General features: G+C 49.4%; 1 protein-coding gene across 1 annotated transcript in view; it reads right to left on the bottom strand.

The window, feature by feature from the left end:
• The window catches only part of si:ch73-335l21.1 (insulin receptor substrate 1-B), an 84,164-nt gene that overhangs the window by 47,124 nt on the left and 25,429 nt on the right, over nt 1–11,611 (bottom strand). The window lies entirely within an intron of this gene.

Genomic DNA, 11,611 nt, shown 5'->3' with positions numbered 1-11,611 from the left:
TATGTAACACAAAGACCTAAAATGTGACCAAAAGGCATTTTAGGTAATATATATACTAAATTCCAGAAATGTCTGAGTAAGTAAAAAGCTTCATTTTTAAAACTAGAAGTGGTTTGTTAACAAGTGCAAACAAGGTGGACAAAGGTCACTGATAAAGACTGAAGTCAATGGGCCATTACTAATACAACTGCAAATGAACACTTGATACTCATATGAGATGCACTGTCAACTTCCTATCAGCCAACAATCAATATTGCAGAGTATACAATGTGTCCCAAGGAATAAAAAAATTAACAATTTGTGACCTACAACAGAAGCATGCAATAAAACGAATTATGCTACAAAAGAAGCCTTTTAAAATTGCTAGCAGAGAAAAACAACTTCACTTTCGAAAAGTTCCAGCATTAGTCAATATAAAAGAACATATTGTTATCCGTATCGACAGTGCCAGAACAGTTGCATAGTCCAACGTGAGTCAATTCCTCATCCTCTTCTCAGCATTATTTTGTCCTCTCTGTAACATAACCCTCAGTAAATGAAGTGAAAATAAGTAGTTACTCACAGTATATTGCATGCTGGGCACACAAACAAGCTTGGTACATACACTTTCCAAATCTGCAAATTGCCAAACAAACACTCCACATGACCCATCTACTCCCAAACACCACACTTATAGGTCCTTTAGCATTTTAAATGTTGTACCCCTAAACATTTAGGATTAAAACTGCTTGCATACTTCATACAAGGTTGTGGACAAGTCAGGGACGGGGCCTATATCTATTGGGATGTACAGTCATAAAGATTTAAGATAAGGAAACATTCTATCAAATATCATAGAAGCCTTTAAAGGTTTGCAGCACAGATGCACAATCCCTCCTTGAAACTGCTATGAGACCAAAGTGGTGGACAGTGCCATATTTTTTTAAGGCCCATTGATTTTCTTTAGAAAAACGTCTCGGTTACGTATGTAACCCTCGTTCCCTGAAGGAGGGAACGGAGACGTACGTCAGAACTGAACCGACGAATGGGATCTTACTTTAGAGACCAATCCTACTTCGAGCATCTAACAACGAGCCAATGAAATTTGGCATGCGATCACGCATTCCACGCTCCGCCCCGCAGCGCGGGTATAAATAGGAAGTGGAATGGTAGATCAGCGCTTTTTCTGCTGAGGAGCCGAAAGGTGACCGGACTCCCAGCGGAAGCACAGCATCTGGCGACGGGACGTACGTCTCCGTTCCCTCCTTCAGGGAACGAGGGTTACATACGTAACCGAGACGTTCCCTTTCAGTCGGTCACGTTCGACGTACGTCAGAACTGAACCGACGAATGGGATCCCTTATGGAAAACGCCAGGATGCTGGCCCTTCCAGCGTCCTGCTTGAGCGCACTGCACCGTCTAGTATGGTACGGAAGTCAGGGCTCCAAGCAGGGAGTACAGTCACTGCTGTTTCTGCAAGACCCACTCAGAATGACTATTGGATAACGCTGGGAAAGCGTGCCTACCTCGACTTGAGAGAGAGGGTACGCTGCGGGGCCACGTCCTTCAGGGAAGGAGAGGTGGCAGAATACACATAAGGACTAACCTGGCAGGGTAGTGCAACATATGGCAGTCTCTGGGGTGGTTCCAGCCTGATTGAAGGGGGGAAAGAACACGCCCAGAGACGACAGAGCGGGCTCTGTCGAGGGAAAGACACGGGGCTAGCCCGAAGGGTAGCTGGAACCGTGGAAGAATACACATATGGGGTTGCCGTGAGGGAACCGCTACATATGGGACCCAGCCTACAGCCACGTTTCACAAGCATACGGGTGCAGGCCTGGCGTCAGACGGTCCGCAACGTCTGACACCGGAGGGGTGACGGAGGAGCTCGACAGGGTTAGCCGGTTTCCCGGGGAACACAACTGGAGACAATAGACGCACGTATCCGGCCCAGAGGGCGGGAGTGGCGTTTCGCAAGCCGACACTTAGAACGGGCACTTAGCGCTCCTGGCCCCTGGGGGCGAGGATGCGGGAAGATACCGGCTCTACACGTAAGCTATAGAATCTAGCAAACGTGTTAGGTGTCGCCCAGCCCGCAGCTCTACATATGTCTGTCAGCGAGGCGCCTTGAGCCAGCGCCCAGGAAGAAGCAACACTCCGAGTGGAGTGAGCTCTTACACCGAACGGGCAAGGCACGTCTTGGGACTGGTAGGCCAAGACTATAGCATCCACTATCCAGTGGGCTAACCTCTGCTTGGAGACAGCCTTTCCCTTCTGCTGGCCTCCGTAACAGACGAAGAGTTGCTCTGAGGTCCGAAGGCTTTGGGTCCGGTCAACGTAAGCGCGAAGAGCGCGGACCGGACACAGCAAAGCCAGGGCTGGGTCTGCCTCCTCCGAAGGCAGCGCTTGCAGGTTCACCACCTGATCCCGGAAGGGAGTGGTAGGAACCTTGGGCACATATCCGGGCCGGGGTCTCAGGACGACGTGAGAGTTACCTGGCCCGAACTCTAGGCACGATTCGTTGACCGAAAGTGCATGCAGGTCCCCTACCCTCTTGATCGAGGCCAATGCCGTCAGGAGCACTGTCTTCATTGACAAGATTTTCAACTCACAAGACGCCAAGGGCTCGAAGGGAGGGCTCTGAAGTGCTCGGAGCACTAGAGCTAAGTCCCAAGAGGGTATCGAGGATGGACGAGGAGGATTTAGTCTCCTCGCACCTCTGAGGAACCTGACGATTAGGTCGTGCTTCCCCACGGACTTACCTTCTACTACATCATGGTACGCTGCTATTGCTGCAGCATATACCTTGAGGGTGGAGGGAGACAGCCTTCTCTCCAACCCATCTTGCAGGAAGGAAAGCACGACACTGATCGAACACCTTCGGGGGTCTTCCCGGCGGGAAGCGCACCACTCAACGAACAGGTTCCACTTCAGAGCATAGAGGCGCCTCGTAGAGGGGGCTCTAGCTGAAGCGATGGTATCTACGACAGCTTGTGGTAGTCCATCTAGAACCTCCGCGTCCCGTCCAGGGACCAGACATGAAGATTCCAGAGGTCTGGACGCGGGTGCCATAGCGTGCCCCGTCCCTGAGAAAGAAGGTCCTTCCTCAGGGGAATCGGCCAAGGAGGGGCTGTCGCGAGGAGTGTGAGTTCTGGGAACCAGGTCCGGTTGGGCCAATACGGCGCAACTAACAAGACCTGCTCCTCGTCCTCCCTGACCTTGCACAGAGTCTGTGCAAGAAGGCTCACTGGGGGAAACGCATACTTGCGTAGGTCCCGGGGCCAGCTGTGCGCCAGTGCATCTGTGCCGAGGGTACCCCCGGTCAGGGAATAGTACCACTGGCAATGGGTCGAGTCCGGAGAGGCAAACAGGTCGACCTGTGCGGCTCCGAACTGGTCCCATATCAGCTGGACCGCCTGGGGGTGGAGTCGCCACTCTCCCGGAGGTGTCGGCTGACGAGAGAGCTCGTCGGCTGTCTGGTTCAGCACACCAGGGACATGAATGGCCCGAAGCGACCTCAGCTGCTTCTGACTCCACAGGAGGAGGTGGCGGGCGAGTTGGAGCAGACGACGGGAGCGTAGACCACCCTGACGGTTGATGTACGCAACGGCCGTGGTGCTGTCCGTACGGACCAGTACATGCTTGCCACGCAGCGGCCCCTTGAGGCGGCGGAGTGCCAGATGTACTGCCAGTAACTCGAGGCAATTGATATGCCAATGCAATTGCGGCCCCGTCCACAGACCAGCAACTGCATGCCCGTTGTACGTGGCCCCCCAGCCTGTGGTGGAGGCATCCGTGAATAGCACAGCATGCCTGGACACTTGTTCTAGGGGCACCCCGGCCCGGAGAAACGAAGTGCTGGACCACGGGCTGAAGGTTTGGCGGCAGTAAGGAGTCACTGGGACCCGGTACTGACCGCTCTGCCACGCCCACCTCGGGACTCGGCCATTGAGCCAGCGTTGAAGCGGTCTCATATGAAGCAATCCGAGCGGCGTGACCGCGGCTGCAGATGCCATATGCCCCAGGAGCCTCTGAAAGAATTTCAGTGGGACCGCTGTCCTGCTCTTGAACATATTCAAGCAGTTCAACACCGACTGGACTCGCTCCTCGGTGAGGCGCGCCGTCCGGTTGACCGAGTCCAGCTCCATACCGAGATAAGAGATCCTCTGTGTGGGACAGAGTTTGCTCTTCTCTCGGTTGACCCGAAGGCCCAACTGGCTGAGGTGACTGAGCACCAGGTCCCTGTGTTCGCACAACTGGTCCTTCGACTGGGCTAGGATCAGCCAATCGTCGAGGTAGTTGAGAATCCGAACGCCGCGTTCTCTGAGTGGAACAATGGCTGCCTCCGCGACCTTCGTAAAGACGCGGGGCAACAGGGACAGCCCGAAGGGCAGGACCTTGTACTGATATGCTTTCCCCTCGAACGCCAAACGTAGGAACGGTCTGTGTTGAGGGAGAAAGACACACGGAAGTACGCATCCTTCAGGTCGATCGCTGCAAACCAATCCTGGGGACGGATGCATTGGAAATGCGTTTCTGCGTCAACATCCTGAACGGGAGCTTGTGCAGGGCCCGATTCAGAACTCGCAGGTCCAGGATTGGTCATAACCCACCCCCTTCTTGGGCACAATGAAGTAGGGGCTGTGAACCCCGTCTTCATATCGGCTGGAGGACCCGGCTCGATCGCGTCCTTCGCCAGTAGGACCTCGATCTCTGACCTCAAGACCTGAGCATCGCTGCTTCGCACGAAGGTGAAGAGGATGCCCCTGTACTTGGGCGGCCGGCGCGCGAACTGAATCGCGTAGCCGAGTCTGATGGTACGGATGAGCCAGCGAGACGGCCCGGGGAGACCTAGCCAGGCCCCCAGAGACCGTGCAAGCGGGACCAACCGCACCACAGACGTGCCCGGGGTGGGGCAGCGAAGCGGAGTACTCTGGCCCGACTCGGGAGGCCCGGAGGCGGCCCGAAGTGTTGCCTGAGCACTCCTGGTTTGGACAGAGAGTGGGTGAGAAGGCCCGGAGGCGTCCTCGGAGCCCACTCTGCTGCCCACTGCCCGGAGGCAGGGAAGTGAAGCACTCAGCCCCGACCCGGGAGGCCCGTGGGCGGCCCGGAGTGTTGACTGAGTGCTCACGAGAGAGGAAGTGTGTGGGTGAGAAGGCCCGGGGGCGTCCTCGAGGCCCACACAACTGCCCCCTGGCGACGGGAGGGTAGGAAAGGAGTGACAAGGCCCGTGGGCGTCGCACACTGCCAACCTGACCCTCTTGGGGCCCAGAGAGAGAGGAAACTGCTCTTAAAATGTGGGTACCGCTGGACTCCGGAGAGCCAGTGGCAGAACCGAAACCAGTCAGGGCCCCCCGGTCCTCCTCCGGGGGGGTGGGGGAGGGATGCGAACATCGTCTCCCCCGAGCAGCTCCTGTTCTCCCTAGCCGGCCCGTCTCAGGGCCGCGTCCCCTTGCGCTTGCCTGCCGGTTAGCGGGCCCTGGACGGGTTGGGCGTCCCTCGCGTCCGGCACCCTGCTCCTCCAGTGGAGGCTGCTGCTCGGCTCTAGCAGGGTGGAGGCGGACGCAGGAGGGGATGCCCTCGGCGGCGAGCCGGCAGAGGCGCTGCGACCGACGACCGAGCAGCTGGTCGTCGGCACCCTGGTGCAACGCCTCCGTCTGCTCTAGGGCCACCAAGAACTGCTGGGCAAAGTTCTCGATGGTGCCGCCGAGGAGGCCAGCCCGACAGACAGGCTTTTCTTGCGCATATCTGCCAGGTTAGCCCCCTATTCCTGGACCACTAGTGTGGACATCGCCTGACCCAGGGAGCGTGCAGTGATTTTCGTCGCCCATAGGGCGAGGTCCAACACCGCACGCAGTTCCTGCACAACCCCTGGGCTGGGACTACCCTCGTGCGTGCAGGGCAGAGGGCAGTGAGAGAGGGAAAACAATGACACTTTTTTTTTTTTTTTTGTCTCATTTTTGGCCCTTTTGACCCTCCATATTTCCCTCTCTCCGATGCAGCAATTGACATCTGTCCTCTGCCAGAGCCAAAAATGAAACGCTAAGCCCTTTTTCTTTAGGATCAGCGATTCCACCTTCAACTACCAGCAGGCATGCGAGACAGTGAACGTGGCCGTCAGAACGGCACACAGCGCACTGAGCGCTCAAGCCTCTATGAAGAAGGCAAGGCGAACAATGCCCTGACGTGGTCGTGTTCTCATGAGAGAATCCGTACCACCCACGAACAGAGTCTCAGCATGCTTTTGATGCGATAGAGGAGTGGGGGCCCGAGGGGATTTACCCGGCGGGGAATCCCCACTGTAATCCTCAGGCCACCAGCGCTTATCAGCCAAAGTAGCCCTTTTCCAGTAACACTAGAAATGAACTAGATCGGGGGATAGGCGAAGGGACTCGACCCCATCTGAGGTTTCATAGTCTCGACCGCGCATCTAGAGCGCCGACTGACGCGCGCCGGTTGTTGTGACAACCACCGCTGTCAGCCGGTCGCTCGACGGCACACGGCGCGCTGAACACTCGAGCCCTTTATGAGAAGGGGGAGACGAACAACGCGCCGACGTGACCATGTTCTTTAGCAGAACATGAATCACCCACGATCGCAATCTCACATGCGCTCGTGGCCGTCAAAGAGGACAGGAAACAGTTGCATACCAGGAATACACGGTTTGAATGACATCTTGAAAAAGACGCAGGGTCAAACCGTGTTGCTCTTTTGTGAATGGAAAGCTGCTCTTTTAGTGTGCTGAAGCACTCAGGGAGATGACCGCGGCTCCACACAGTTCGTTCCGCAAGCCTGTGTGAGCTCTCAGTGATGTCTATTTGTGTGTGTAACGCCCAGCGAACCAACAGTTTGTATGGGAAACGCTCAGCGAACCAACAGTTTGTATGGGAAACGCTCAGCGAACCAACAAGCTCCTTTAGATCGCTTGATCACTGATCAGACGGTCTCTCACTGACGCGCCGTATCACCCGCACTGGCAGACTCTCTCACTCAACACTCTTTGACTCGTAGTCAGACACTCTTCGTAGGAAACAGTAAGCACTGCTCGGCTCCGAAGTAGAAAGCGCTGATCTACCATTCCACTTCCTATTTATACCCGCGCTGCGGGGCGGAGCGTGGAATGCGTGATCGCATGCCAAATTTCATTGGCTCGTTGTTAGATGCTCGAAGTAGGATTGGTCTCTAAAGTAAGATCCCATTCGTCGGTTCAGTTCTGACGTACGTCGAACGTGACCGACTGAAAGGGAACCTTGACATTAAGGCAATTAGCTTGGTTACTTCTCGATTTTTCCTACTGAGAAAGCATGCCATCTTTAATATATCAACTCTTCTTTCTGCAGGCTAGTGTGTTCCTCTGCATGAGTTTCCAACAAGACCTTTGTTTGTTCTCTGAAAGGTAAGGCCTGAAGCACCCAGTTAATAACAGAAAGTTACAGAGTGAAAATCAGTTGACAGATTGAGGAGGTGTTCATAGTTATTAAAGGTTCACTTTCTCTCACTCTCTTTTAATACAAGTGCTGGCGAAGTCCTACAACCAACAGCTCTGTGAAAACACACAAGATGTTCTTAATCCTGTAGGAACTCACCCTTTAAGTCTGTTTCAAATTTGAAGACTTAATCTGCTGCAGCTTGCCCGCCCCCCAAAACCTGCTTGTCGAAATCATTACTCTCCGGTGTTTGCATAATATTTGCTTGTCACAAGTTTGAATCATTTTACTGATTGTATCAACACCTCACTATGATCTGGAAATAGCGGAGCTCTCATTACTACACTATGCAAAATACGCTATTTTGCATAGTGTTTGTGACACTAAACCAGCGTCAGTATGTTAGTGTCCCTGCAAAGAAGAGCATGTTAGAAAATGATTGAGTGTGTTCAAACCCTACTTGACTGCTTGCAAATATTGTTTGGATATACTTAGCTCTAGTACACACACAACAACACATCATTGTACCCAGTCTCTTGCTGTGAATCTGAGAATCACAATGCTTCCAACACAAATGAGACAATTACATCCATATGCACAACCAGCACACAGAGCAGGCATAAGAAGGATCACTCTCCTCTTCTATCTGACCAACATATCCGTTACCGTTTCCAGAATATTTCTGTTGTGGTAACAAAAACTGTGTGTATTCTTTCTTCCATTCTTTCACTTAAACTGATGTGATTTTATGTGATGTAGGCCCCCCTAAATGCTTGTGCGAACTTAAGTGAGGTTGGTAGCCTGCATTAGATGAGTCATAGACAAAGCCACACATGACTTTTTAATGACTATCCATATGAAGATAGTCTCTCTCTCTCTCTCTCTCTCTCTCTCTCTCTCTCTCTCTCTCTCTCTCTCTCTCTCTCTCTCTCTCACTGCTTTCAAAGGTAGACAGTCTACATTTTAAAATGACGCAAGGAAATAAGAGAAATTAAGATGCTTAAAGCGACAGAAATAACCAAATGTTTGGGGTGGTTGCTAAACCATTGCTTGTGGGCTTCTACATTGTTCTGGATGATAGCTAGATGGTTACTTACAAGATAAAAAAAAAAAACATTTACCCGCAAGTCTCTGTGATATTTACTAGATATTTAGTCCCTCCTTCAGTGCAGTCCTTTTTCTTGACATGAGACTAAACAAGAAAAAAAAGGTCTCAGAAAGTGCTTCGACAGCCACCCCTCATTATTTCAAAGACCCCTTCAGAGTTCATAACCAGCACTTGCTTCAAATTCTGCACAAGCGCACACCACATGAGGCTGGCTTTAGTCCCTGTACCTTTGATCTTTTGAACATAACGTGCCGTCCTGATTGAATCCCTCCATTTGATATTGGGATAAATAAATAAATCACATCTGAGCACGATCAACATTTTAATAGCAACTTTAAGCAATCCTGTGCCAGAATAGGTGGGACTGCATGCATTATTGTAGCAGCAACTGGCTGCTGATCTCATGAGAACAGAATTTCACAGTACATCTACAATTACGAGGGCCTTGCTAAACACTAGCGTGACGTCTCCAAAAAACAAGGCAGTAGGGTCATACATAAATCAGAATTTTACTAAAGCTTTCATGAGTCTGTGAAAGACAGGTGAAGAAAAACACAGTTTCAGGATCTGCTTATGGGGAGACTAAAAATAGCTATTACCTTCAGTGCGTGTGTATATCAGTTAAAGCAGAACCTAAATATTAAAATGGTTCCTCCTAACTCAGCTTAATACGCAGACTAGAAGTTATTTGTAGTTTGAGCTTATGAAGGAGTTTAAACACTATGGGACTGAATGTCTAATCAACATTTTATATAAAAAAATAGAGTAAAACCAGTTATATTGTGAAATATTCGCAAAGATTACGGAAGCTTTCCTCCGTAAAATGTTCAGCACAGAGAGCGAGATTTGGGTAATAATTATGAGGGACCGAGTAAAAAAATGTTTTAACCATTGTCCCTAACTCCCCCGTCCCTAGGAAGGCTGAACAAAGTGGACCTGCAATCCAGATGAAAATAACAGCGTTTCGTCGGCATTGCACAACACTCCAGCCAACTATTCCACAGCAATAAAAAAAAAGGCCTAACATAAAAATAATTTATGGTGATATTGAGGCTTGTGATGTCACCAACCCTGGAGGAAAAGTTTGTAGTCCCTGCCGGCCGTTTGCTGTAGTAGAAATTATTATTTTTTAAAGCAAATATCTCCCTTTGCTTTAAACTTTGATCGTTGTAACTTTGCAGAAAATGTCATTGATTCCTGTGATGCAAAGGTGAATTTTTGTTGTTTAAAGCCTTGCGACTACACAAAGGAAGCCAATGTGAGTGTGCACACCAACACGTGAACAAGTGGCAGGTGTGAAAGCCTCGGGTTTATTTTTTTGGTTTGATGTGCTGTGTTAAAAACTGGCTGACCACTGAGCTTGGCTTTTGTTCACATGCCTGGAGCTGCTGATGTGACAATAAAACATGACTTGGTGGCACTCAAGCGCAAAATAGTCTTTGATACCAAAGAAGACGATGAAGAGGAAGTAAGCAGACAAATCAGAAGATTTACATTTACATTTATGCATTTAGCAGACGCTTTTATCTAAAGCGACTTACAACTGAGGAGTACAGGAAGCGATCCGTCATGAACAGGCGAAGAAACGCAAAAAATGCCCTAAATTCAAAGAAGATGCAATGAGGCAAGATGAATGTAGAGCTGCTGGTCTCTTTGGTGTCTTTATGACAAACACCACAGCAACTACAAAAATCTTGATAAGAGCAAGTTGTTATGGAGAGGAATTGCAGATTAAATAGTATTTTATGGTGAGTTTCCATTTAATCCTATTTGATCTGCAATCAAATCTAAATCTACTGTCAGGGAGTACATTTAGACGGCGCATCAGCAGTGAAAATCTTGAGTCAAAGACGTGTCAAAAAATTGTGGCGATAAGTGTGTGAGATAATCGTCCCAGTGTGCACGAGGCTTGAGACTTTTTTATTTTTTGTCATAAAAACAAACAAACCACCAAGTAATGGATTACTTTCCATCAAAAAACTAAGTAACATCTTTTTAGGGAGTAACACAGCATTTTAATGCATTACTTTTAAAAGTAACTTTCCCCAACACTGCACATACTGTACTTTCAACCACTGAAACAGACACACATACACCCACACTGTTATCGCCAATGTTTATTGGCAGTGTAAGGTCTTTTCTTGCACAGGCCGAATGGATAATAACACACTGATAATTGTTTAACACACAAACACTAAGAAATTAGGTCACAAAAAAAATGGACTTAAGTCTGGCAAGGTCAATGCAGCTGTGGAAGTTTATGGCACAAATCAATGGAATGACCTTAAATTCAGCTTCACATTTATTAGTAAAAGTCTTCATTCATTTGGAACCATGCATCACATTTGATCCAATGTTGTGGCTCTAGCTGAGCTTAAGTCTGCCGTCATCATAATCGCTCAGTATTTTGGAGGAGGAGGAGGCATAGCAGCGCTGGCGGTATGCGTGTTACCTTACACCAGCAGAGGGATGGGATGGGGTGGGGGGTTCAGGGGATTTGAGGGGAACAGGAACTGTTACATAAGCCTTGTTTTGAAGCGTAGATGCAGCACAAATCGCAGCTGTCTGTAAATAAATGAACATATTTACGTAAAATTCAAATAATGTACTAAGCTAGGATCAGCAAATCACTATATTTACAATGCAACCTAAGAATCTAAATGACCTGTTTTATTCAAGCAATACATAATTTATATATATATAAATCTACATTTATTGAAATGAAAGTAATGTTGAGTCAGGAAATGAGGTAACTAGATGCACTACTCTTTTATCCTGTAAACTTATAGGTTTAAAACTAGTATGATAGCCAGTGACGTAAACTACCACTCTAAGCACAGCTGTTAAACTGAGATTTTAGTGCATGTGAGCACATAAGGGTTTTAAAATAAGGCCTTATTGCATTGTTTTAGGACCAAAGTTCAGTCCTGATCTTTCATTGTCCTAGTACTTTGAAAGATAAGCAGAAGGAAAGTACAGAAACAGCTGTGTGTATGAGAGCCGGGGTTTGCAGCCAAGTGTCCCTGTCTGTCTCAAGTCTCCCCCTACTGCATTTTCCCTCAGCAAACAGAAGAAGTATTCACATGTAAACTCTAGA

Source organism: Pseudorasbora parva, chromosome 1 (genome assembly GCF_024679245.1).
Source record: "Pseudorasbora parva isolate DD20220531a chromosome 1, ASM2467924v1, whole genome shotgun sequence".
In the NCBI taxonomy this organism is placed as follows: Eukaryota; Metazoa; Chordata; class Actinopteri; order Cypriniformes; family Gobionidae; genus Pseudorasbora; species Pseudorasbora parva.
The sequence above is the reverse complement of the archived record's forward strand: the minus strand, read 5'-3'. Positions and strand labels throughout refer to the sequence as shown.